The 25,701-nt window shown below is 41.1% G+C and overlaps 1 long non-coding RNA gene across 1 annotated transcript in view; it reads left to right on the forward strand.

Moving 5' to 3' along the window:
- The window catches only part of LOC307193582, a 42,211-nt gene that overhangs the window by 12,860 nt on the left and 3,650 nt on the right, over positions 1-25,701 (forward strand). Inside the window, exon 2 of the long non-coding RNA XR_013830356.1 lies at positions 23,966-24,362. This is a non-coding gene — a long non-coding RNA (uncharacterized lncRNA). The remainder of the gene's footprint in view (positions 1-23,965; positions 24,363-25,701) is intronic.

Consider the following 25,701-nt stretch of genomic DNA (forward strand, 5'->3'; position numbering starts at 1 on the left):
GTTTTTTAAGGAACCTCTATACTGTTCTCCATAGTGGCTGTATCAATTTACATTCCCACCAACAGTGCAAGAGGGTTCCCTTTTCTCCATACCCTCTCCAGCATTTGTTCTGTGTAGATTTTCTGATGATCCCTGTTCTAACTGGTGTGAGGTGATACCTCATTGTAGTTTTGATTTGCATTTCTCTAATAATTAGTGATGTTGAGCAGCTTTTCATGTGCTTCTTGGCCATCTGTATGTCTTCTTTGGAGAAATGTCTATTTACGTCTTCTGCCCATTTTTGGATTGGGTTGTTTGTGTTTTTAATATTGAGCTGCATGAGCTGTTTATATATTTTGGAGATTAATCCTTTCTCTGATGATTCATTTGCAAATATTTTCTCCCATTCTGAGGGCTGTCTTTTCGTCTTGTTTATGGTTTCCATTGTTGTGCAAAAGCTTTTAAGTTTCATTAGGTCCCATTTGTTTATTTTTGTTTTTAATCTCCATTACTCTAGGAGGTGGATCAAAAAAGATCTTGCTGTGATTTATGTCAAAGAGTGTTCTTCCTATGTTTTCCTCTAAGAGTTTGATAGTGCCCTGTCTTACATTTAGGTCTCTAATCCATTTTGAGTTTATTTTTGTGTATGGTGTTAGGGAGTGTTCTAATTTCATTCTTTTACATGTAGCTGTCCAGTTTTCCCAGCACCACTTATTGAAGAGGCTGTTGTTTCTCCATTGTATATTTTTGCCTCCTTTATCAAAGATAAGGTGACCATATGTGCATGGGTTTATCTCTGGGCTTTCTATCTTGTTCCATTGATCTGTATTTCTGTTTTTGTGCCAGTGCCATATTGTCTTGATTACTGTAGCTTTGTAGTATAGTGTGAAGTCAGGGAGTCTGATTTGTCCAGCTCCTTTTTTTTCCCTCAAGACTGCTTTGGCTATTCGGGGTCTTTTGTGTCTCCATACAAATTTTAAGATTTTTTGTTGAGTTCTGTAAAAAATGCCACTGGTGCTTTGATAGGGATTGCATTGAATCTGTAGATTGCTTTGGGTAGTATAGTCATTTTCATAATATTGATTCTTCTAATCCAAGAACATGGTATATCTCTCCATCTGTTGGTATCATCTTTAATTTCTTTCATCCGTGTCTTATACTTTTCTGCATACAAGTCTTTTGTCTCTCTAGGTAGGTTTATTCCTAGGTATTTTATTCTTTTTGTTGCAGTGGTAAATGGGAGTGTTTCCTTAATTTCTCTTTCAGATTTTTCACCATTAGTGTATAGGAATGCAAGAGATTTCTGTGCATTAATTTTGTATCCTGAAACTTTACCAAATTCATTGATTAGCTCTACTAGTTTTCTGGTGGCATCTTTAGGATTCTCTATGTATAGTATCATGTCATCTGCAAACAGTGACAGTTTTATTGAGAAGTTCCTTTAGCATTTGTTGTAGAGCCGGTTTGGTGGTGCTGAATTCTCTTAGCTTTTGCCTGTCTGTAAAGCTTTTGATTTCTCCATCGAATCTGAATGAGATCCTTGCTGGGTAGAGTAATATTGGTTGTAGGTTCTTCCCTTTCATGACTTTAAATATATCATGCCACTCCCTTCTGGCTTGTAGAGTTTCTGCTGAGAAATCAGCTGTTAACCTTATGGGAGTTCCCTTTTATGTTATTTATTATTTTTCCCTTGCTGCTTTCAGTAATTTTTCTTTGTCTTTAATTTTTGCCAATTTGATTACTGTGTCTTGGCATGTTTCTCCTTGGGTTTATCCTGTATGGAATTCTCTGCGCTTCCTGGACTTGGGTGGCTCTTTCCTTTCCCATGTTAGGGAAGTTTTCGACTATAATCTCTTCAAATATTTTCTCAGGACCTTTCCCTCTCTCTTCTCCTTCTGGGACCCCTATAATGCGAATGTTGTTGCGTTAAATGTCCAGAGGTCTCCTAGGCCGTCTTCATTTCCTTTCATTCTTTTTTCTTTATTCTGTTCCGCAGCAGTGAATTCTACCATTCTGCCTTCCAGGTCACTTATCCATTTTTCTGCCTCAGTTATTCTGCTATTGATTCCTTCTAGTGTATTTTTCATTTCAGTTATTGTATTGTTCATCTCTGTTTGTTTGTTGTTTAATTCTTCTAGATCTTTGTTAAACATTTCTTGCATCTTCTCGATCTTTGCCTCCATTCTTTTTCCGAGGTCCTGAATCATCTCCACTATCAATATTCTGAATTCTTTTTCGGGAAGATTGCCTATTTCCATTTCATATAGTTGTTTGTCTAGGGTTTTATCTTGTTCCTTCATCTGGTACATAGCCCTCTGCCTTTTCATCTGTCTATCTTTCTGTGAATGTGGTTTTTGTTCCACAGGCTGCAGGATTGTAGTTCTTCTTGCTTCTGCTGTCTGCTCTCTGGTGGATGAGGCTAAGAGGCTTGTGCAAGTTTCCTGATGGGAGGGACTGGTGGTGGGTAGAGCTGGCTGTTGCTCTGGTGGGCAGAGCTCAGTAAAACTTTAATCCGCTTGTCTGCTGATGGGCGGGGCTGGGTCCCCTCCCTGTTCGTTGTTTGGCCTGAGATGATCCAACACTGGAGCCTACCTGGGCTGTTTGGTGGGGCTAATGGCAGACCTTGGGAGGGCTCACACCAAGGAGTACTTCCCAGACCTTCTGCTGCCAGTGTCGTTGTCCCTTGGTGAGCCACAGCCGCCCCCGGCCTCTGCAGGAGACCCTCCAACACTAGCAGGTAGGTCTGGTTCAGTCACCTGTGGGTTCACTGCTCCTTCCCCTGGGACCCAATGAGCACACTACTTTGTGTACGCCTTCCAAGAGTGGAGTCCCTGTTTCCTCCAGTCCTGCCAAAGTCCTGCAATCAAATCCCGCTAGCCTTCAAAGGCTGATTCTCTAGGAATTCCTCCTCCCGTTGCCAGACCCCCAGGTTGGGAAGCCTGATGTGTGGCTCAGAACCTTCACTCCAGTGGGTGGAATTCTGTGGTATAAGTGTTCTCCAGTTTGTCAGTCACCCACCCAGCAGTTATGGGATTTGATTTTATTATGATGGTGCCTCTCCTACCGTCTCATTGTGGCTTCTCCTTTGGCTTTGCATGTGGGGTAGCTTTTTTGGTGAGTTCCAGTGTATTCCTGTCAATGATTGTTCAGCAGTTAGTTGGGATTCCGGTGTTCTCGAATGAGGGAGTGAGAGCATAGGAGAGTAAATTTTTGAAAATCATGACTCAACTATATGAAAAGGCAAAGGAAGTACAATAGAATAGCCAAAATACTTTTGACTTCATAAAATTTAAAACTGTTGTGCTCCAATCCAAAGATGGGCAGAAGACCTAAATAGACATTTCTCCAAAGAAGACATACAGATTGCCAACAAACACCTGAAAAGATGCTCAGCATCACTAATCATTAGAGAAATACAAATCAAAACCACAATGAGGTATCACCTCACACTGGTCAGAATGGCCATCATCAAAAAATCTACAAACAATAAATGCTGGAGAGGATGTGGAGAGAAGGGAACCCTCTTGCACTGTTGGTGGGAATGTAAATTGATACAGCCACTATGGAGAACAGTATGGAGGTTCCTTAAAAAGCTAAAAATAGAACTATCATGTGACCCAGCAATCGCACTACTGGGCATATACCCTGAGAAAACCATAATTCAAACGATACATGTACCCCAATCTTCATTGCAGCACTATTTACAATAGCCAGGACATGGAAGCAACCTACATGTCCACTGACAGACGAATGGTTGAAGACGTGGTACATATGTACAATGGAATATCACTCAGCCATAAAATGGAATGAGTTTAAGTTATTTGTAATGAGGTGGATGAAACTAGTGTCTGTCATACAGAGTGAAGTAAGTCAGAAGGAGAAAAACAAATACCGTATGTGAACGCACATGTATGGAATCTAAAAAAATGATAATGATGAACCAGTGGCAGAGCAGACGTAGACGTAGAGAACGGACTTGAGGACACGGCAGGGGAAGGGGAAGCTGGGACAAAGTGAGAGTAGCATTGACATATATACACTACCAAATGTAAAATAGATGGCTAGTGGGAAGCTGCTACATAGCAAAGGGAGATCAGCTCAATGCTTTGTTACGACCTAGAGGGGTGGGATAGGGAGGGTGGGAGGGAGGCTCACGAGGGAGGGGATATGGGGATATATGTATACTCATAGCTGATTCACTTTGTTGTACAACAGAGACTGACAACATTGTAAGGCAATAATACACCAATAAAGATGTTTTTTAAATTAAAAAAAATAAAATAAAACTTGTGCTACAAATGATATTATAAAGTAAAAAGATGACCCACTGAATGAGAGAAAGAAAACTGCAAGTCCTATATCTGGTAAGGGATTTATATCCAGAATATATAAGAACTCTTACAAGTTAATAAGAAAAAGATCAGTAAAGCAGGGAAGCCAAATAAAGCAATTTTTAAATGGGCAAATGATTCGAATAGAAATTTCTCCAAAGAAAATATGCAAATTGCTTATAGTCATATGAAAAGAATGCTCAACATCAGTAGTCATAAGGGAAATGCAAATCAAAACCACAATGAAGGGCTTCCCTGGTGGCGCAGTGGTTGAGAGTCCGCCTGCCAATGGAGGGGACATGGGTTCGTGCCCCGGTCTGGGAAGATCCCACATGCCGTGGAGCGGCTAGGCCCATGAGCCATGGTCGTTGAGCCTGCGCATCCGGAGCCTGTGCTCCGCAATGGGAGAGGCCACAACAGTGAGAGGCCCGCGTACCGCAAAAAAAACCCAAAAAAAGCCCACAATGAAATACTACTTTATATGCACTAAGATGGCTAGAGTAAAAAAGACAACACTAAGTGTTGTCAGGATGTGGAGAAGTTGGAACTGTCATACATTGCTGGCAGAAATGTAAAATTATGAATCCACTTTGGAAAACAGTCTGGAAGTTCCTCAGAATAGTGAATATAGAGTTAATATATGAACCAACAATTCCACTGTTGAGTAATAAAAAAAATACATTCCTACAAAACTGGTACATGAATGTTCACAGGAGCATTATTTATAATAAGCAAAAGTGGAACCAACCCAAAAACTTACATTAATTCATGAATGGATAAACAAAATGTGGTGTATCCATACAATGGAATATTATTCAGCAGTAAAAAAGAAGTCTGATATATGCTACTACATAGATGAGCTGTAAAAACATTGTTTTATGTGAAGGAAGCCAACCACAAAAAACCAAATATTGTATGATCCTATTCATGTGAAATGCAAGAATAGGCAAATCCATAGCAACAGAAGGTAGAGTAGTGGTTGCTGATACCTGATGGAGGTGGAGTGGAGAAATGGGAAGCGACTGGTAATAGATACAAGGTTTTTTTTTTGTGGGTGGACAAATGTTCTCAAATTAGACTGTGGTGATAGTTTGTTGATATACTAAAATCCGTTGAATTATTTTCTTAAGTGGGTGAATTTTATAGTGTGTGAATTATATCTCAATAAAGCTGTTAAAAGAAGAAACCACATGGGCTTCCCTGGTGGCGCAGTGGTTGAGAGTCCGCCTGCCGATGCAGGGGACGTGGGTTCGTGCCCCGGTCAGGGAAGATCCCACATGCCGCGGAGCAGCTGGGCCCGAGAGCCATGGCCGCTGAGCCTGTGCGTCCGGAGCCTGTGTTCCGCAACGGGAGAGGCCACAACAGTGAGAGGCCTGCATACCCCCTCCAAAAAAAAAGAAACCACAGATAAGAGTCAATTGTATTTCTATATGCTACCAATGGACAATTGGAAATTGAAATTTAAAAAGCATTGTCAGAGAGGAGCTTCAAGATGGTGAAAGAGTAAGACATGGAAATCAACTTCCTCCCCACAAATACATCAGATATACATCTACATGTGGAACAACTCCTACGGAACACCTACTGAACACTGGCAGAAGACCTCAGACCTCCCAAAAAGCAAGAAACTCCCCACGTACCTGGGTAGGGCACAGGAAAAAAGAAAAAACAGACAAAAGAATAGGGACGGGACCTGCACCAGTGGGAGGGAGCTGTGAAGGAGGAAAGGTTTCCACCCACTAGGAAGCCCCTTTGTGGGCAGAGACTGCGGGTGGCGGAGGGGGGAGCTTCGGAGCCACAGAGGAGAGCACAGCAACAGGGGTGCAGAGGGCAAAGTGGAGAGATTCCCGCACAGAGGATCGGTGCCGACCAGCACCCACCAACCTGAGAGGCTTGTCTGCTCACCTGGGATGGATGGGGGCTGGGAGCTGAGGCTCCAGCTTCGGTCAGATCCCAGGGAGAGGCCTGGGGTTGGCTGCGTGAACACAGCCTGAAGGGGGCTAGTGTGCCACAGCTAGCCGGGAGGGAGTCTGGGAAAAGGTCTGGAACTGCCTAAGAGGCAAGAGACTTTTTCTTCTTTATTTCCTGGTGCGCGAGGAGAGGAGATTACGAACGCTGCTTAAAGGAGCTCCAGAGAAGGGTGCAAGCTGCGGCTACCAGCTCGGACCCCAGAGACGGGCATGAGTTGCTAAGGCTGCTCCTGCAGCCACCAAGAAGCCTGTGTACAAGCACAGGTCACTATCCACACCTCCCCTCCTGGGAGCCTGTGCAGCCCGCCACTGCCAGGGTCCCATGATCCGGGGACAACTTCCCCCGGAGAACACATGGCGCGCCTCAGGCTGGTGCAATGTCACGCTGGCTTCTGCCGCCGCAGGCTCGCCCCACATTCCGTACCCCTCCGTCCCCCTGCCTGAGGGAGCCAGAGCCCCATAATCAGCAGCTCCTTTAACCCCGTCCTGTCTGAGCGAAGAACAGACGCCCTCAGGCGACCTACCCGCACAGGCGGGGCCAAATCCAAAGCTGAACCCCAGGAGCTGTGCGAACAAACAAGAGAAAGGGAAATCTCTCCCAGCAGCCTCAGGAGCAGCAGATTAAGTCTCCACAGTCAACTGGATGTACCCTACATCTGTGGAATACCTGAAGAGACAATGAGTCATCCCAAATTGAGGAGGTGGACTTTGGGAGCAATGATATGTATTTTTTTTCCCTTTTTCTTTTTGTGAGTGTGTATGTGTATGCTTCTGTGTGTGATTTTGTCTGTATAGCTTTGCTTTTACCATTTGTCCTAGGGTTCTGTCTGTCCGTTTTTGTTTTTTTGTTTTCTTAGTATAATTTTCAATGTTTCTTATCATTGGTAGATTTGTTTTTTGGTTTGGTTGTTCTTTCTTTCCTTTTTTTTTTTTTTTTTCTGTATGTGGGCCTCTCACTGTTGTGGTCTCTCCCGTTGTGGAGCACAGGCTCCGCACGCACAGGCTAAGTGGCCGTGGCTCACGGGCCTAGCCGCTCCGCGGCATGGGGGATCTTCCCAGACCGGGGCACGAACCCGTGTCCCCTGCATCAGCAGGCGGACTCTCAACCACTGCGTCACCAGAGAAGCCCTCCTTCTTTTTTTTTTAATTACTTTAAATTTTTTTAATAATTATGTTTTGTTTTTTATTTTAATAACTTTTTTCTTTTCTTTTCTTCTATCTTTTTCTTTCTTTCTTTCTTTCTCCCTTTTATTCTGAGCCGTGTGGATGACAGGCTCTTGGTGCTCCAGCCAGGCGTCAGGGCTGTGCCTCTGAGGTGGGAGAGTCAAGTTCAGGACACTGGTCCACCACAGACCTACCAGCTCCATGTAATATCAAATGGGGAAAATCTCCCAGAGATCTCCATCTCAATGCAAAGACCCAGCTCCACTCAACGACCAGCAAGCTACAGTGCTGGACACCCTATGCCGAACAACTAGCAATACAGGAACACAACCCCACCCATTAGCAGAGAGGCTGCCTAAAATCATAATAAGGTCACAGACACCCCAGAACACACCACCAGACGTGGACCTGCCCACGAGAAAGACAAAATCCAGCCTCATCCACCAGAACACAGACACTAGTCCCCTCCACCAGGAAGCCTACACAACCCACTCAACCCACCTTAGCCACTGGGGGCAGACATGAAAAACAGCAGGAACTATGAACCTGCCGCCTGTGAAAAGGAGACCCCAAATACAGTAAATTAAGCAAAATGAGAAGACAAACACACAGCAGATGAAGGAGCAAGGTAAAAACCCACCAGACCTAACAAATGAAGAGGAAATAGGCAGTCTACCTGAAAAATAATTCAGAATAATAATAGTAAAGATGATCCAAAATCTTGGAAATAGAATGGAGAAAATACAAGAAACGTTTAACAAGGAACTAGAAGAACTAAAGAGCAAACAAACAATCATGAACAACACAATAAATGAAATTAAGAATTCTCTAGAAGGAATCAACAGCAGAACAACTGAGGCAGAAGAACAGATAAGTGACCTGGAAGATAAAATAGTTGAAATAAATACCACAGAGAAGAATAAAGAAAAAAGAATGAAAAGATTTCAGGACAGTCTCAGAGACCTCTGGGACAATATTAAACGCACCAACATTTGAATTACAGCGGTCCCAGAAGAAGAAGAGAAAAAGAAATGGACTGAGAAAATATTTGAAGAGCTTATACTTGAAAACTTCCCAAATATGGGAAAGGAAATAGTTAATCAAGTCCAGGAAGCACAGAGAGTCCCATACAGGATAAATCCGAGGAGAAACACACCAAGACACATACTAATCAAACTATCAAAAATTAAATACAGGGGCTTCCCTGGTGGCACAGTGGTTGAGAGTCCGCCTGCCGATGCAGGGGGTGCGGGTTCATGCCCCGGTCCGGGAAGATCCCACAGGCCGTGGAGCAGCTAGGCCCATGAGCCATGGCCACTGAGCCTGCACGTCCAGAGCCTGTTCTCCGCAATGGGAGAGGCTCAACAGTGAGAGAACCGCGTACCACAAAAAATATATATATATATGTATATATATATGTATATATATACGTATATATAATACAAAGAAAAAATATTAAAAGCAGCAAGGGAACAATAACAAATAACATACAAGGGAATCCCCATGAGGTTAACAGCTGATCTTTCAGCAGAAACTCTGCAAGCCAGAAGGTAGTGGCTGGACATATTTAAAGTGATGAAAGGGAGAAACCTACAACCAAGATTACTCGACCCAGCAAGGATTTCATTCAGATTTGATGGAGAAATTAAAACCTTTACAGACAAGCAAAAGGTAAGAGAATCACCACAACCAAACCAGCTTTACAACAAATGCTAAAGGAACTTCTCTAGGCAGGAAACAGAAGAGAAGGGAAAGACCTACAATAACAAACCCAAACAGTTCCTATGGTAATAGGAACATACCTATGGATAATTACCTTAAATGTAAATGGATTAAATGCTCCAGCTCAAAGACATAGACTGGCTGAATGTATACAAAAACAAGACCCATCTATATGCTGTCTACAAGAGACCCACTTCAGACCTAGGGACACATACAGACTGAAAGTGAGGGGATGGAAAAAGATATTCCATGCAAATGGAAATCAAAAGAAAGCTGGAGTAGCAATTCTCATATCAGAGAAAATAGACTTTAAAACAAAGACTATTACAAGAGACAAAGAAGGACACTACATAATGATCAAGGGATCAATCCAAGAAGAAAATATAACAACTGTAAGCATTTATGCACCCAACATAAGAGCACCTCAATACATAAAGTAAATTCTAACATTCATAAAAGGGGAAATCAACAGAAACACAATAATAGTGCGAGACTTTAACACCCCACTTTCACCAATGGACAGATCATCCAAAATGAAAATAAGTAAGGAAACACAAGCTTTAAATGATACATTAAACAAGATGGACTTAATTGATATTTATAAGACTTTCCATCCAAAAACAACAGAATACACATTTTTCTCAAGTGCTCATGGAACACTCTCCAGGGTCACATCTTGGGTCACAAATCAAGCCTTGGTAAATTTAACAAAATCGAAATCATATCAAGTATCTTTTCTGACCACAATGCTATGAGACTAGATATCAATTACAGGAAAAAATCTGTAAAAAATACAAACACATGGAGGCTAAACAATACACTACTTAATAACTAAGAGATCACTGAGGAAATCAAAAAATAGCTAGAAACAAATGACAATGAAAACACGACGACCCAAAACCTATGGGATACAGCAAAAGCAGTTCTAAGAGGGAAGTTTATAGCAATACAATCCTACTTAAGAAACAAGAAACATCTCAAATAAACAATGTAACCTTACACCTAAAGCAATTAGAGAAAGAAGAGTAAAACAACCCCAAAGTTAGCAGAAGGAAAGAAATCATAAAGATCACATCAGAAATAAATGAAAAAGAAATGAAGGAAACAATTGCAAAGATCAATAGAACTAAAAGCAGGTTCTTTGAGAAGATAAACAAAATTGATAAACCATTAGCCAGACTCATCAAGAAAAAAAGGCAGAAGACTCAAATCAATAGAATTAGAAATGAAAAAGGAGGAGTAACAACTGACACTGCAGAAATACAAAGGATCATGAGAGATTACTACAAGCAACTCTATGCCAATAAAATGGATAACCTGGAAGAAATGGACAAATTCTTAGAAAAGCACAATCTTCTGAGACTGAACCAGGAAGAAATAGAAAATATGAACAGACCAATCACAAGTAATGAAATTGAAACTGATTAAAAACTTCCAACAAACAGAAGCCCAGGATCAGATGGCTTCACATGTGAATTCTATCAAACATTTAGAGAAGAGCTAACACCGATCCTTCTCAAACTCTTCCAAAATATAGCAGCAGGAGGAACACTCCCAAACTCATTCTATGAGGCCACCATCATCCTGATACCAAAACCAGACAAAGATGTCGCAAAAAAAGAAAACTACAGACCAATATCACCGATGAACATAGATGCAAAAATCCTCAACAAAATACTAGCAAACAGAATCCAACAGCACATTAAAAGGATCATACAGGGCTTCCCTGGTCGTGCAGTGGTTGAGAGTCTGCCTGCCGATGCAGGGGACATGGGTTCGTGCCCCGGTCTGGGAAGATCCCACATGCCGCGGAGCGGCTGGGCCCATGAGCCTGCACGTCCGGAGCCTGTGCTCCGCAATGGGAGAGGCCACAGCAGTGAGAAGCCCGCGTACCGCAAAAAAAAAAAAAAAATAGGATCATACACCATGATCAAGTGGGGTTTATCCTAGGAATGCAAGGATTCTTAAATATACACAAATCAATCAATGTGATACACCATATAAACAAATTGAAGGAGAAGAACCATATGATCATCTCAATAGATGCAGAGAAAGCTTTCGACAAAATTCAACCCCCATTTATGATAAAAACCGTCCAGAAAGTAGGCATAGAGGGAACTTACCTCAACATAATAAAGGTCATATATGACAAACCCACAGCCAACATTGTCCTCAATGGTGAAAAACTGAAACCATTTCCACTAAGATCAGGAACAAGACAAGGTTGCCCACTCTGACCACTATTATTCAACATAGTTTTGGAAGTTTTAGTCACAGCAATCAGAGAGGAAAAAGAAATAAAAGAAATCCAAATCAGAAAAGAAGTAAAGCTGTCACTGTTTGCAGATGACATGATACTATACATAGAGAATCCTAAAGATGCTACCAGAAAACTACTAAAGCTAATCAATGAATTTGGTAAAGTAGCAGGATACAAAACTAATGCACAGAAATCTCTTGCATTCCTATACACTAATGATGAAAAATCTGTAAGTGAATTTAAGAAAACACTCCCATTTACCATTGCAACAAAAAGAATAAGATACCTAGGAATAAACCTACCTAAGGAGACAAAAGACCTGTATGCAGAAAACTATAAGACACTGATGAAGGAAAGATGATACCAATAGATGGAGAGATATACCATGTTCTTGGATTGGAAGAATCAACATTGTGAAAATGACTATACTACCCAAAAAACTATACTACCCAAAGCAATCTACAGATTCAGTGCAATCCCTGTCAAAGTATCATGGGCATTTTTCACAGAACTAGAACAAAAAATTTCACAATTTCTATGGAAACACAAAAGACCCAGAATAGCCAAAGCAATCTTGAGAATGAAAAACGGAGCTAGAGAAATCAGGCTCCCAGACTTCAGACAATACTACAAAACTACAGTAATCAAGACAGTGGTACTGGCACATAAAAAAGTAATCAAGACAGTGGTACTGGCACAAAAACAGAAATATAGATCAATGGAACAGGATAGAAAGCCCAGAGATAAACCCATGCACATATGGTCACCTTATCTTTGATAAAGGAGGCAAAAATATACAATGGAGAAACAACAGCCTCTTCAATAAGTGGTGCTGGGAAAACTGGACAGCTACATGTAAAAGAATGAAATTAGAACACTCCCTAACACCATACACAAAAATAAACTCAAAATGGATTAAAGAACTAAATGTAAGGCCTGACACTATCAAACTCTTAGAGGAAAACATAGGCAGAACACTCTATGACATAAATCACAGCAAGATCCTTTTTGACCCTGCTCCTAGAGAAATGGAAATAAAATCAAAAATAAACAAATGGGGCCTAATGAAACTTAAAAGCTTTTGTACAGCAAAGGAATCCATAAACAAGACGAAAAGACAACCCTCAGAATGGGGGAAAATATTTGCAAATGAAGCAACTGACAAAGGATTAATCTCCAAAATTTACAAGCATCTCATGCAGCTCAATATCAAGAAAACAAACAACCCAATCCAAAAATGCGCAGAAGACCTAAATAGACATTTCTCCAGAGAAGATATACAGATTGCCAACAAACACATGAAAGAATGCTCAACATCATTAATCATTAGAGAAATGCCAATCAAAACTACAATGCGAGGGCTTCCCTGGGGGCACAGTGGTTGAGAGTCCGCCTGCAGATGCAGGGGACACAGATTTGTGCCCCAGTCCAGGAGGATCCCACATGCCGTGGAGCAGCTGGGCCCGTGGGCCATGGCCGCTGAACCTGCGCATCCGGAGCCTGTGCTCCGCAACGGGAGAGGCCACAACAGGAGAGGCCCACATACCACAAAAAAAAACCCAAAAAAACCTACAATGCAATATCATCTCACACTGGTCAGAATGGCCATCATCAAAAAATCTACAAATAATAAATGCTGGAGAGGGTGTGGAGAAAAGGGAACCCTCTTGCACTGTTGGTGGGAATGTAAGTTGATACAGCCACTATGGAGAACAGTATGGAGGTTCCTTAAAAAACTAAAAATAGAACTACCATACGACCCAGCCATCCCACTACTGGGTATATACCCTGAGAAAACCACAATTCAAAAAGAGTCATGTACCACAATGTTCATTGCATCTCTATTTACAATAGCCAGGACATGGAAGCATCCTAAGTGTCCGTTGATAGATGAATGGATAAAGAAGATGTGGCACATATATGCAATGGAATATTACTCAGCCATAAAAAGAAACAAATTTTTGTTATTTGTAGTGAGGTGGATGGACCTAGAGTCTGTCATACAGAGTGAAGTAAGTCAGAAAGAAAACCAAATACCGTATGCTAACACATATATATGGAATTTAAAAAAAAAAAGGTCATGAAGAATCTAGGGGCAAGATGGGGACAAAGACACAGACCTACTAGAGAATGTACCTGAGCACACGGGGAGGGGGAAGGGTAAGCTGGGACAAAGTGACAGAGTGGTAGTGTATATATGTCCATATATACACTACCAAATGTAAAATAGATAGCTAGTGGGAAGCAGTAGCACAGCACAGGTAGATCAGCTCGGTGCTTTGTGACAAGCTAGAAAGGTGGGATAGGGAGGGTGGGACGGAGATGAAAGTGGGAGCAGATATGGGGATATATGTATCTGTATAAGTGATTCACTTTGTTACACAGCAGAAACTAACACACCATTGTAAAGCAATTATACTCCAATAAAAATGTAAAAAAAAGTGTCATTAGCAATAATATAAAAATATGGATAAATTTTTAAAGGATACGAAAGACTTGTACACTGAAAACTATAAAATACTGCTGAGAAAAAGAAGATAGGTAAATGGAGAGATACACCTTCTTTATGATTGAAAGACTCAATATTATTAAGGTGTCAATTCTCCCCAAGTTTAACTACAGATTAGGTGCAGTACTAATCAAAATCCCAGCAAGCTTTTTTGAAAACATTGTCTTACTGATTCTAAAATTCACATAGAAATTCAAAGAACTAGAACAGTCAAAATAACTCTGAAAAAGAAGAACAAATTTGGAAGGCTAATGCTACCTAATCATAAGAGTTATTATAAAGCTACAGTAAATCAAAACAGTGGTTTTTTTGTTGTTTTGTTTTCGGTCACACCTCATGACCTGTGGGATCTTAGTTCCCCAGTCAAGGATCGAAGCCGGGCCATGGCAGTGAAACCACTGAGTCCTAACCGCTGGACCGCCAGGGAATTCCCAAAACAGTTTATTTTTTTTATATAAATTTGTTTAATTTGTGGGGGGGGGGGCTACGTTGGTTATTCGTTGCTGCGCGCAGGCCTTCTGTAGTTGCGCCGAGTGGGGGCTGCTCTTTGTTGTGGTGCGCAGGCTTCTCGTGACTTCTCTTGTTGCAGAGCACCAGCTCTAGGCACGCGGGCTCTATAACTCAGGCTCAGTAGTTGTAGCGCCGGGGCTTAGTTGTTCTATGGCACATGGGATCTTCCCAGACCAGGAATCGAACCCGTGGCCCCTGCATTGGCAGGCAGATTCTTAACCAGTGCGCCACCAGGGAAGTCCCAACAGTTTGGTTTTGACATAAAGATAGGCACATATATCAAAGGAACAGTATAGAGTCCCAAAAAACCCCACACATGTATAGACAATTGATTTTAACAGAGGCATAAAGGCAATTTATTGGAGAAAGGATACCATTCCAACATTGGTGCTTAGACAGTTGGACATCCATATGCAAAAATAAACAAACTTGGATCCATATCTCACACCATACAGAAACTAACTCTAGATGAATCATAGACCTAAATGTCAAACCTCAAATTATAAAATTTCTAAAAGAAAACAGAAGAAACCCTTTGTGACCTTGACTTAGGCAATAAAAGCACAGAACAAACTGATAAATTGGACTTCATCAAAATTAAAAACTCCTGCTCCTCAAATGACACTGTTAGGAAAATGAAAAAGCAAAGCATAATGTAGGAGAAAACCATTGCAACGCATATATCTGATAAAGAACTTGAATCGAGAATATGTAAAGAACTCTCAAAAATCAATAAGAAAACAGCACAATTTTTTAAATGAGTAAAGGATTTGAACAGGCATGTCATCAAAGAAGATATCCGCATGGCAAATAAGAACATGAAAAGGTGCTCAACATCATTGGTCATTGAGGAAATGCAAATATAAAATGGAACAAGATTCCACTACACACACAGCTATCAGAATAGCTAAAGTTAGAAAGACTGACCATATCAAATATTGGCAAGGATGCATTTTGCTTTCTTCTTGGTGGTGGGAGGTGCAAGATGCAATAATTTGTCTTCTGTTTTGGAGGTGATGTCCCAGACTACTTGACCCCTAAAAGTTTTATTGATGTGGTGGCCCCCAAATCTTCATAGGATTTTTCTCCCAGCCATTGTAGCACATGACAAAGACTCCATCATGCTAGCCATTTATTGCTTATTTGGTCCAATTAATATGATGTCATCAATATAGTGGACCAATGTGGTATTCTGAAGAATGTCCAGATTACTTGGATCTCTTTATTTTATAGTTTGACCGAAGTCATGAGAGTTAAGATAGCTTTGGGCAAAACTGTAAATGTGTACTGTTGTCCATTTCAAATGAATGTGAACTGTTTTTGAGATTAGGGATTGTCTAATGTTTACAAACTCTTTTAACCCTGTTGTAATATGCAAAGCATCTGTTCATTTAGTTCACACTGTTTAACCCTAGTATATGACCGAACATAAGTCAGCATATCCAAGTACCCCATGTGGTAGAGACAATTTTTGGTCATTTTATCCCTAATACAATCTAATTTCTGCCTCACCAGACAGCACTCACAACTATGTACATCTCAGAGAGAAAACTTGTATGTATACTCCATCGAAGTACAATAATTTTCCATGCTTTTTTTAAATTGAGAAAATGGTTTGTATCTAGAGAACTGGTGTTCAGATCAAAGTGCTCTCTCAACAGCAATTTATTGAATCCTCTCTATATGCCAAAACCTGTGGGTAGAAATAGAATGTACAGAAATAAATGAGATAATGTCTGCCTTTGGGAGGCTCTCAAAGTAACTGGAGAAACACTTCAAACAGTTAAGGGGTAGTACTGTATTGAACATACTGTAAAGATGGGACCAGAATGCTAAGGGAAAAGGAAGTAACTCCTCATGCCTGGAGGAGTTTAGGAAGGACATGGTACATAAGTTGAGCACTAAATAGTAACTATTTATCTGACTAAAAAGGGGGCAGGTGAGGGCATTTCCAGGCAGTGAACATTAGCCCTATTAGTGAGTTTGTTAGTAACTTTGGAGCATACTTGAAGCCAAGAGGGTGTTCTCTCCTTTCCTACAGAGAACCAAAGCAAGTGGTTAGACAGCTTTATGTGCTAGGTTATGAAAATCTGAATCTAGGTTATAGACTTTCAACAATGGAGCAGCTGCTAGCCAAGGCAGGGGCTAAGGCGAAAGACTGCCTGAAATCATTCCTTTTTTTTTTTTTTTTTTTTTTTTTTTTTTTGCGGTACGCGGGCCTCTCACTGTTGTGGCCTCTCCCGTTGCGGAGCACAGGCTCTGCAGCCAGGCTCATCGGCCATGGCTCACGGGCCCAGCCGCTCCGCGGCACGTGGGATCTTCCCGGACCGGGGCACGAACCTGTGTCCCCTGCATCGGCAGGCGGACTCTCAACCACTGCGCCACCAGGGAAGCCCTGAAATCATTCTTAAATACGTGCTCATGTGAGAATGTCTGGCTTCCTAGGGTTTGTACTGTCTAGGGTGGTGTAATAACACAGCCATCAGGAATGAGCCTCCCATTCCCTTGGAATACATTTTCACAGCTTTAAAATTTTTTTACTCCTTTACAAATTCATGAAGAATGAGGAACCCAATGACGATTTAGAGTTGGGCTCCTTGGTGGAGTGAGGGCTGCTTTTTTTCTCAAAGGATGCTTAACAACCCTTGATAGTTTGGGGCATCACAATTGAATGCTGGCAAAGTAAATTTTTTTAAAATGTTGAAAACATGATTCATACAAACACAGAATGAACATATGTCAAGATTTATTAACTTATTAATAAGGGAGCCAGTAAGTTAAAACTGGTTATAAGAGCATGTTGAGGAACTGGGTATTCATAGACATTTATAAAAGAAAACTAGGAGTAAAAAAGGAATGTTAGAATTAAAACGTTAGATTAGATATAAAACTGGTTCATATCCAGGAGGGCATTCAAACTGTTCCCTTTGGGGTTATCTTTTCTACTGGATAATATCTAGCATATAACTTCAGAGTCTAAGCCTATACTTGATAGTAATAACAATGCTACATTCCCTTAGGTTAAGTAATGAATTAACTCTTAGATGAGACCACCATCCATCCCCAGTAATGCATTGAAAGTACATGCCACCTACCTTCTTGCCTTTTTTCCAAGTGATTTTCTTAACAACATTTCATATTTCTTCAGCCAGGCATTTGAGTTCTCTTCCCCCACCCAGCCCACATCTGTCCCAGCATGCCTTTTTAACTCCAGCTGCCCTCTACACCTTACCATCCATGTATACCTCTCTCTTCTACTTTAGAACTATTGTCCACCTTCCCCCATCAACCAAAGACCCTGCCGTTCATTGCCAGAGATCAGAGTACAACTTATCCTTCAAGGGCAAGTGCACTTGGCACTCTCTCCTCAGAATCAGTGCTGTAATAAATTGAATCACCCTTGACACCCTTCCAAATTACTTAGTACCAATCTTTCTTGGCTGGTCTAAAAAAAATGGTTTCTTGGGATTTCACTATTTTATATGCTTGGAACCTCTCTAGAGACAGCCTGCTGAAAAACTAAGTCTTCAGCTATTAAGGCATTTGGTCCTGTTTAATTGGATTTGATGGCTTGGGCACACCTGCACTAAAGCTTTCAAATGAAATGCGCGTTCTGTTGCATGAGCCTAATTTAAAACTGGCCCAAGGGGACATTTTGTACAATTGGTGGAAATTTTGTGATATCATGTTGAGACTTAAAATGAGTAAATTCAGCTTTGACAGATTTTTTTTTTTTTCTTTTTGGCTGCATTGGGTCTTCGTTGCTACACGTGGGCTTCTCTCTAATTGCGGAGAGCAGGGGCTACTCTTCATTGTGTGCACAGGCTTCTCATTGCGGTGGCTTCTCTTGTTGCGGAGCACGGGCTCTAGGCACACTGGCTTCAATGGTTGTAGTTTGCAGGCTCTAGAGCGCAGGCTCAGTAGTTGTGGCACACAGGCTTAGTTGCTCTGCAGCATGTGGGATCTTCCCGGACAAGGGCTTGAACCCATGTCCCCTGCATTGGTAGGCAGATTCTTAACCACTGCGCCACCAGAGAAGCCCTTGACTGAATTTTTTTTTTTAACATCTTTATTGGGGTATAATTGCTTTACAATTTGACTGAATTTTTGATGCAAAAAAAAAATCAAGGAACTTTGGAAATGGGGCCACAAAAAGGATGATATACCATTAATTCTGGCAGTTGATAATGGGACAACTGCATATCCACATGCAAAAGAATGAATTTGTTATACTAAGTGAAGTAAGCCAGACAAAGATAAATATCATATGATATCGCTTATACATGGAATCTAAAAAAAATGATACAAATGAACTTATTTACAAAATAGAAATAGACTCACAGACATAGAAAACAAACACAGTTACCAAAGGGAAAAGAGGAGTGAGGGATAAATGAGGCATTTCAGATTAAAATGTACAAACTACTATATATAAAATAGATAACCAACAAAGACCTACTGTATAGCACAGGGAACTATACTCAATGTCTTGTAATAACCTATAATGGACAAAATAACGTAAAAAAAGAATATATATATTTATGTATATGTATAAGTGAATCACTTTGCTGTACATCTGAAACTAACACAACGTTATAAATCAACTCTATTTCAGTAAGGAAAAATTTTAATGCAAAAAAAAAAAAAGAAAGAATGAATTTGAACTACTATCTCACGAAATTAACTCAGAATGGACCAAAGACCTACATAAAACTGTAAAACTCTTAGATGAAAACATAGGTGTAAATCTTCATGACCATGAATTTGTCAATGTTTTCTTAGATATGGTACCAAAAGTACAAGTAAAAGAAAAAAAAACTGGACTTCATCAAAATTTATAACTTTTGTGCTTCAAAGGACACCACCAAGAAACTGAACCCACATATAGGAGAAAATATTTGCAAATCATATATCTGATAATGGACATGTATCTAGACTATATAAACTCTTACAACTTAATAATGAAAGATAACCCGTTAAAAATGGACAAAGGACTTGAATAGACATTTCTACAAAGAAGATATTAAAGTGGCTAATAAGCACATGAAAAGACACTCAGCATCATTAGTCATTATGGAAATGGAAATCAAAACCAAATGAGATACTACTTCATACCCCCTGGGGCGGCTGTAATAAAAAAGACAGATAATAACTGTTGTTTAGAATGTGGAGAAATTGAAACCCTTATACACTGCTGAGGGAAGATAAAATGGTAGAGCCACTTTGGAAAACAGTCTGGCAACTACTCAAAAGGTTAAACGTAGAGCTACTATTTGACCCAGCAATTCCACTCCTAGGTATATACCAAGAGGAATGTATATGTATGTCTACACAAAAGCTTTTATTTGGGTCATAACAACACTATTCATAATAGCCAAAAAGTGGAAACAATCCAAATTTCCATCAGCTGAAGAATGGATGAACAATTGTGGTATACCCATCAATTAAATGTTATTCCTCTATAAAAAGGAATGCAATACTGATACGTGCTACAATAATAGATTAACCTTAAAAACATGCTAAATGAAAGAAGTCAGTCACCAAACACCACATATTGTGTGATTTCATTTATGTAAAGTGGCCAGAATAGGCAAATCTCTAGAGACAGAAAGTAGAGTGGTGGTTGCCTGTGGCTGGGGGAGATAGAATGAGGAAATGGGGAGCAACTGCTAATAAGTTCAGAGTTTTTAAGAGGGTAACAAAATGGCCTAATATTAGATTGTGGTGAAGATTGCACCACACTATGAATATACTAAAAAGAGTTGAATAGTTGTGATAGAGACCATGTGGTCCACAAAGCCTAATATATTTACTATTGAGCTCTTTACAGGAAAGTTTGCCAATTTCTCCCTTATAGTAAGTTTTAAATTGAAATGTATGAGTCCTCCAACTCTTTTCTTCTTTGTAAAAATTGTTTTGGCTATCCTGGGTCCTTTGCATTTCCATATAATTTTTTTTTTTTTTTTTTGCGGTACGCGGGCCTCTCACTGTTGTGGCCTCTCCGGTTGTGGAGCGCAGGCTCCGGACGCACAGGCTCATCGGCCATGGCTCACGGGCCCAGCCGGTCCGTGGCATGTGGGATCTTCCCGGACCGGAGCACGAACCCTTGTCCCCTGCATCGGCAGGCGGACTCCCCAGGCGGACTCCCAACCACTGCGCCACCAGGGAAGCCCATCCATATAAATTTTAAGATCAGCTTGTCAGTTTTTCCAGAAAGGTCTGCTGGATTTTGATAGTGATTGTGTTAAATTTATAAGTCAAATTGAGGAGATCATTTTTTAATTAATCTCATATTGTCTGATATTTTACTGGTGAAAACCTCTTCAACTGTCTTATGTGTCCTTTTGATAAGAACAATATAATTTTTGACCACTGCCTTGCTTTCTGGCATAAATTATTCAAGCTCATTTCATAATTGTTCTTGTCACAGCCAAGGAGTTCTGGTTCTTTCAGTGGAGTCAATATTTTGGTTCTTGGTACATTGCTATTGGGGATGTTACTGCTCCAAAGCCCTCTCAGTGCACAGAGCTAGGGTATATTTGAATATAAATAAATAAATAAATAGATACATACATAAGTAAATCTCCTATATACATACACATACACATTTATATCTATTTATTATTTATGTCATTGTATGTGTATATTTGTTTTCTTTTCTTTTCTTTTTTTTTTTCCGGTACGCGGGCCTCTCATTGTTGTGGCCTCTCCCGTTGTGGAGCACAGGCTCCGGACGCGCAGGCTCAGCGGCTGTGGCTCACGGGCCCAGCCACTCCGCGGCATGTGGGATCTTCCCCGACCGGGGCACGAACCCGTGTCCCCTGCATCGGCAGGCGGACTCTCAACCACTGCGCCACCAGGGAATCCCTGTATGTGTATATTTGTATATTATATATGTATATACCTATATTAACATTCATGAGTAGTTCACACTGAATCCGCTAGTTCTAATCCAATACCGCAGAGTTCTTCCAGTTTTCTTCATTTCCATATTTGTTACTCCCTTCTTTGCAATGAGAAACCTGGCTTACATATTCTGTGATATACCTATGTTTATATATTTTATATAAATAGATAGTTATAGCTGTGTCTGTATCTATACACTATATACTATATTAGTCTATATATATTTATGTATGGTAGGATTGGACTTTCCACCATCTCTGTGACTATCAGAGACAGACTGTCTTCTTTCCTCATGTTCTAACTGGGACCCCAAGCGGTCAAGGAACATTCCCAAGATCATTCTATTAGTGATGGACACAGGCCTTGCTGAACACAGGCCTCCCCACCCCCTGATGGGTTTGATTGTTTCCTGTGATTCCACAGCAAGCATAGACCTGACTCCGAGTAGGAGGATGTCTTAGGTTGGCTGCCCTTGAAACAGACTCTGAGCTGCAGAGAGTTTGTTCCACAAACTTGTACAGCAAGTCTGTTAGAGAACATGCTCAGTAGACACAACTGTAAGGGGCAAAGGAGACAGAACTGGGCAGAAGGAGAAGCCAACCAAGGTTGGAAATGAGACCTCAGATCACCCTACAAGCAGATCTGGAGCTGGGGTAGCCCCCGAAGTTGACTCAAGTTGTGAGATGAGGAGCTGGCTTTTTTATCTCCACATCAGCCCACCATTGGCTATGGGCTGGCCCCTGGAACGGGGCATAGCCTGCATGGCCAGTTCCCTGTAGCTGAGGGCAGTTTCCAGTGAGAAGTGCAGCTATGAACTGTCAACAATTAATACAGCAGCTGAGGGATGGGTGCGTCAGCTCTGAAGAGGGGATGGGATAGAGCCCCACAGAATCCACTAGAGGGAAAGAAGTCTAGCCTGCAGGCAGTGATGTCAGACAAGTATTCAGCATCGCACAGGAGGTGGAGCTCAAGGAGCAGAATTAGAACAGGCAAGGACAGCTGGCATTTTGGCGCTAGAAACGGGTCCTGGGAACAGCTTACTGGGCATGAAGAGAGCACATGGTGTGAGAAGGTTCTGAGCTGGACCTTTTACTTCAGGCCTGTGTGTTTAGGGGCTGAATGGTCCAAGTAAAAAGAAATCGCAGGATCTCTCTGAGTTGCTTCCTTTCAGTTCATCAACTTCAAGTGGCAGTTGTGATTTAGTTATGTGTTGCTTTCCTCCTTGAGTATTGAACTTAAGACAGTTGATAAATTGACCTCATAAAAAAATATAAGCTCAAGGGGAATTCCCTGGCTGTCCAGTGGTTAAGACTTGGGCTTGGGACTCCCCTGGTGGTGCAGTGGTTAAGAATCCATCTGCCAATGCAGGGAACACAGGTTTGATCCCTGGTCCGGGAAGATCCCACATGCCACGGAGCAACTACGCCTGCGCGCCACAATTACTGAGCCTGTGCTCCTAGAGTCCATTCTCCACAACAAGAGAAGCCCCCGCTCGCCGCAACAAGAGAAAGCCTGCACGCAGTAACCAAAACCCAACACAGCCAAAAAAAAGACTCGGGCTTTAACTGCCGTGGACCCAAGTTCAATCCCTGGTTGGGGAACTAAGGTCCCACAAGCTGTGCAGTGTGGCAAAAAAATTCTGATTTTTACAATGGAGTCTTAGTCTGAGACTGGTTATGATCCTTGGATACTTCTACCAGCCACTTAAAGACAACATAAAATTGTGTTGATGCTACTCTGAGGTCAGCTCAGCCCACAGGTAAGTCCTAGAAGGAGGTACTTTTCTGTTCTAGTCAGGAGTCTTTTCTGTGGGATTTGTACCCATTCTCCCCGTATCACATGGGGTTCACTTCCTTCTTGTGCTGAATCCACTTGTGTCTAATCCATTGACTATTCTCTCAGCCCCTCTCTGCATTAACTCTGTTCCATGGGAGAGCCCAGAGGACACTCCTTTTATCAAAGCAGTCAAGAATGCACTAGTAGGGACTTCCCTGGTGGCTCAGTGGTTAAGACTCCGCACTCCCAATGCAGGGGGCCCGGATTCAATGCCTGGTCAGGGAACTAGATCCCACATACATGCCGCAGCTAAGAGTTCTCATGCCACAACTAAGGAACCGGTGAGCTGCAACTAAGGAGCCCACCTGCCGCAACTAAGACCCAGCACAACCAAATTAATCAATCAATCAATTAATTAATTTTTTTTTAAAAAGAAAAGAATGCACTGGCGAGGGGCTTCCCTGGTGGTCCAGTGGTTAAGACTCTGTGCTTCCAATGCAGGGGGTGTGGGTATGATCCCTGGTCAGGGAACTAAAAATCCGATATGTCTCGCAGAGTGGCCAAAAAAAAAAAAAAAAAAAAAATGCACTGGTGAGAGAGACACCAGCATCAAGGAAAAACAGTGGTGACTGGTCTACGGAGGCTGGGGCTAACAGTAGGAGATGCTCTTAGACTATCAGCTTCATCATAGGTTGCAAAGATAATAGAGGCCAAGTGGTATAGCACTTAACTCTAAGAAGAAAAGTGAGCACAATTATTTTAATTAAAGAAATGCAGAAAGCTCTACAACTGGTTAATAGAAATGGGGTATAGTCATCATCTTACTTCATCTTCCCAGCAGCCCGGTGAAGCCATTTTACAGAGAAGCAAATCAATGCTGGGAAGGACCAATACCTTTGCCCAAGATCCACTGAAAGAGGCAGACCTGGACTCAACTGCATGGCCACCTGTCACCCAAGTCCAAGCATTAGCATCACACCATGCTGCTTATGGAAGAAGTGTGAGACACAGTTCCAACCCCTCCAGTAGCTAACAGGTCTCTGGGAGACAGGATCAGTATGAACAGATTCAGAGGAGGAACAGAGATAATGTTTGTTGAAACTTGATTCTATGGGATTTTCATCAGAACTCAGAGGTTGGCACTTACCGCACGGACCTACTGTATGGAGCAGGTGGATTGGTCAGCACAAGGGGGTGCTGTGGTGCATCGCCCAAATTCCCCTTCTGGACCCAAGGTACTTATCTCACTAGCTGCCTGTGGGTTCTAATCACAGGACATAGAGCTTCTGAAATTCCATACCATGCTCAATGCTTGGCTTCATCATAGCACTAGTGCTCCTTTAAAATTGTGTGGTGGATCATCTTCTAACCTTGAACACTGACTGTAAACTCATTTTCTTCCTTTACTTTCTCAGAGAATTGCAGGTCAGCTACTTGCAAAAGTTCCTTTATCTTTGCCCTGGCATCTGCTTTGTTTCCCTTCAGGAAGCTCTCCTGCTCTGTGTCTGAACTGTAACCCAGAGTCATGATAAATACATTTATAGCATGTGCTATACTGAAAAAAAACCCAACAAATTAGCTTCCTCAAAAAATTAGACATAGAATTACCAAATAATTCAGCAATTTCACTTCTGGGTACATACCCAAAAGAATTGAAAGCAGGAAATCAAACAGATATTTGTACACCAATGTTCGTAGCAGCATTATTCACACTAGCCAAAAAGTGGAAACAACCCAAATATCTATGAATGGATGAATAAATAAACAAAATATGGTTGGGATATTAATCAGCTATAAAAAGGAATGAAGTTCTGATAATGCTACAAATGGATGAACCGTGAACATATTATGCTAAGTGAAATTAGACACAAAATGACAAATATTATATGATTGCACTTATATGAGGTACCTTTAATAGACAAATTCATAGAGAAAAAAGTAGAATAGTGGTTTTACAATAGCCAAGACATGGAAACAACCTAAATGTCCATTGACAGATAACTAGATAAAGAAGATGTGGTATATATACACAATGGAATATTAGTCATTAAAAAGAATGAAATAATGCCATTTGCAGCAACATGGATGACTTAGAGATTATCATACTAAGCGAAGTATGTCAGAAAGAGAAAGACAAATACCATATGATATCACTTGTACATGGAATCTAAAATACAACACAAATGAACACATCTACAAAACAAAAACAGACTCACAGATATAGAGAACAGACTTGTGGTTGCCAAGGTGGGTGGGAGGGAAGGGCTGGGAGTTTGGGATTAGTAGATGCAAACTATTGTATATAGGATGGGTAAACAACAAGGTCCTACTGTGTAGCACAGGGAACTATATTCAATATCCTGTGAGAAACCATAGTAGAAAAGAGTATGAAAAAGAAAAGAAAAATATATATATATATATAACTGAGTCACTTTGCTGTACAGCAGAAATTAAACATAACATTGTAAATCAACTATACTTCAATAATTTTTTTTTTTTAAGTAGAATTGTGGTTACCAGGGCCTGGGGGAGAGGTGAGTGGAAGTTACTGTTTAATGGGTGCACAGTTTCAGT

This window comes from Stenella coeruleoalba (assembly GCF_951394435.1).
Source record: "Stenella coeruleoalba genome assembly, chromosome: 10".
In the NCBI taxonomy this organism is placed as follows: domain Eukaryota; kingdom Metazoa; phylum Chordata; class Mammalia; order Artiodactyla; family Delphinidae; genus Stenella; species Stenella coeruleoalba.